Source organism: Octopus bimaculoides, chromosome 3 (assembly GCF_001194135.2).
Source record: "Octopus bimaculoides isolate UCB-OBI-ISO-001 chromosome 3, ASM119413v2, whole genome shotgun sequence".
NCBI lineage: Eukaryota > Metazoa > Mollusca > Cephalopoda > Octopoda > Octopodidae > Octopus > Octopus bimaculoides.
The window spans coordinates 8108586-8112198 of NC_068983.1; the positions used below are offsets into that span (position 1 = coordinate 8108586).

The window sequence follows — 3613 nt, forward strand, 5'->3', positions numbered from 1 at the left end:
CATACAAAATCGAAAATTTGTGTTGGTAGGGGCGAATGGTTTTCAAACCAAAATGCAATTAGATACCGATTCAGACGTATCTATAATAAATATGGCAACATGGAGTAAGATAGGCAGGCCGGTATATATAAAAAAAAACTACCAGGATATCTCACGGTATGTCAGAGGAACGAGTTCAATTCTTGGGCGAAATTTCACCAGAAATAAAACTTCAAAACATAATGCGGAAAAATAAACTAATGGTATCTAAGAATACAATGAATGTGTTCGGAACAGATTTAATGGAAGAATTCGATCTGTGCGATCTACCACTGAATACACTATGTAATAAGGTGAATGTGTCACAGTCCGTGTCAGAAGAAGCATCGGAAAAATTGAAATTAAAATTGAAAGGTATGTACTCTGAAGTGTTTTCGAAAGAACTCGGTACGTGTAAAAAAATCAAAGTAAATTTTGAGTTGAAAGAAAATGCGGTGCCGGTGTTCAAACCGGAAAGGAATGTACCTTTTGCGGCGTTAAAGTTGAGAAGAAATCAAAAAGATTGGAAGACATACTTCTCAACACTCTGAAGAGATCTGCCAAACTATTTGGCACATCGAAACGATCATAAATGACTCATTATATAATCTCCACATAATCAAATCAATGGCCAATTGACTTGCTTCTTTTTGTGTTTGTTTATCCATTCTCCACTTAATTATATATATGTATAATAAAAAACGAAGAAAAAACAAAAATGTGAGCACGTGGTACATGCAAAGTATTAAAAGACGCACAAGGAAGGAGAGAAAGGCTGTTTTACGTTTCGAGCAAAACACTTATCTATCTATCTATCTATCTATGTATCTATCTATGTGTATGTATTTTACAGGTTCAACGTGAATTTTACCTTCTTTCTCATCATCATGGGAATATTAATGACTGTAGCCGCAGGTAAGAAATCCATTATCCCATTCTTTAAATGATTTTTCGAACCTAGTTTAATCACACATATCATGAATAATGTTACATACAAGTTGCAGAAATTTCATTATCATCAGTGACCAACTCTCAAGAGAATTACTGCCCATTGTATCCTAATATCTATGAACACTTTTCACGCGAAAACGTTTTACTAACAAATTCCCTGTATATTGCATTCCTTTTATAGATAGAAATCTCTCGTTATTTTCCTTAACCAGTCTCCGGTCCAGTCTGTTCTCCTCTCCATGTCTTCTCCAACAGAACACATATCGACTCTCACTTCAAACACCTCTGTCTCAACAATAACATCGTAAACTTATTCTACTTCAATTCATTCCACTCTATTCCACTATGTTCATATGCTCTTTCCTTTCACCGGACGAAATCTCACAGTCACAGGCTCTTTTAGCTTGCATCTAGTTTTTAATAAAAAAACTACCAGGATATCTCACGGTATGTCAGAGGAACGAGTTCAATTCTTGGGCGAAATTTCACCAGAAATAAAACTTCAAAACATAATGCGGAAAAATAAACTAATGGTATCTAAGAATACAATGAAAACAGTATACCTAGAACTGAACCTATGGATGTATGTTCACGCACGAATCTACAGACACACATGCATACACCTATGTATACACATTTACTAACCAATGATTTGTTCTCTATTTCATCCATCTCAGAAATAGGGAACCACGATATGCCTCCTCTGATTAATTGCAAATCAATGTTTATGGCGTTCTCCATTTCATGACCCTAAAAAGTGCAGTTCATTGCTTCATTAAACTTCAATTATTTTGTTTTACATAAAACTTTGGAATCTCCTCATTAAGGTTCCGAGCATCGGTAGATATACGTTATTAAGAAAGTCTCCACCATTTTATCATTAAATTAAAATAAAGCAAGACCTTTCCTAAGAAAGATAAAGATCTAGGATTTTAACATGCTGATAAATGGTATGAACATGAACCTAGTAAAGTACTAAGAAGTAAGAAATATCAAATACTGTGAGATTGAACGTTAAGACTAACATATTACTAGAAGCTAGAAGGCCTGATTTAGTAGTAATAAAACAGAATAGAAAGTGCCAGATAATTGCCTTTACTGTTTCAAATGATTAGAAAATCAATATGAGAGTTATAGAGGAAATAGGAAAGTACCAGGACCGAGTCATTGAATTACAGAGACTTTGGAAAGTGCAGATAAAATGAACCGGTGGATAGGGGAAATATGCTTAAAACCCGGATTAGTAGATCTCCAAAAATCAGTGTTATTAGAGACAGCTAGGATACTTAGGAGGGTTCTTGGCATCTAAGGTTATTTGTTCGTGCCCGATGTTAGGATTCTTTCTTTCCCTAACGGTTTAACCTGTTGTGAATAAAATAATAATAATAATTCTTTCTACTATAAACACAAGGCCTGGAATTTGATGGAAGGTGGATAGTCGATCGCATTGACCCCAGTTACTTGACTGGTACTTAATTTATTCACTCCGAAAGGATGAAATGAAAAGGCAACCTCGGCGGAATTTGAACTCAGCACATAGCAGCAAACGAAATACTGCTAAGCATTTCGCCCAGCGTGCTATCGATTCTGCCAGCTCTACGATTTTAAAATAATAACAACAACAACAACAACAACAACAATAATAATAATAATAATAATAATAATAATGATAATAATATGATGATGATGATGATGATGACGGAAGACTATCCTAATGCCCAAATCCACTGAAACGGCAAACCCACACAATTACAGACCAATAACTTGTCTCCGTGCAATTTACAAAACCGTTACTGCAATAATATCGCAGAGAATGAACAAACATCTGGAAGAAAATAACCTGCTGCCAGAAGAGTAGAAGGGATGCTGCAAGAGCTCATACGGTTCATGCTGATCAATAAAACCATAACCGAAGACAGCCACAGGAAGAAGAAAGTTCTAATTATGGCCTGGATCGATTACCGAAATGATTTTGATAGTATTCCCCACACATGAATCTTAGAAACATTAGCCATGAACAAGGTAGCACCAATAATCATAAAATATATAAAACATTCCTTGAATAAATGGTAGGCAGTTCTACAGCTCCAGATAAAAGAGGAACTAATAAAAACCACAGCCATCCCCATTAGAAGAGGAATATTCCAGGGAGATACACTCTCTCCACTCATTTTCTTCTTGACACTGGCGCCTTTATCTGACATGCTAAACAGAACTGGACGTGTATACGACTGTTACGGCAAAACAATCAGCCACCTCTTACATATGGATGATCTAAAATTGTACGCTACAGAAGATAAACAGATGGAAACATTACTACAGACAGTACATGGATTTACCAACGAAATAAATATGAAATTTGGATTAGAAAACCCTTGAAAAGAGGAAAACTAGTTAAGAGTAGCAACATCACACTAGATAAATCAAATTAAATAAGAGAATTAGATGAAAGCTAGATATACAAATACGTAGGAATCAATGAACTAGATACGATACAGTACACAAATGAAAGAGAAGGTAAGAAAAGAAAACTATAGAGGAGTTACATTAATACTAAAAACAGAGCTCAATGTGAAAAACAAGTTAATAGGTATCAAGACACTAGTCGTCCCAATTATAAGTTACAGCTACAATATTCTTAATT

The 3613-nt window shown here is 35.1% G+C and overlaps 1 long non-coding RNA gene across 1 annotated transcript in view; it reads left to right on the top strand.

Annotated features, from left to right (window-relative positions):
• The window catches only part of LOC128247394 (uncharacterized), a 9794-nt gene that overhangs the window by 2667 nt on the left and 3514 nt on the right, over positions 1-3613 (top strand). The window contains exon 2 of the long non-coding RNA XR_008263773.1: positions 872-933. This is a non-coding gene — a long non-coding RNA (uncharacterized LOC128247394). The remainder of the gene's footprint in view (positions 1-871; positions 934-3613) is intronic.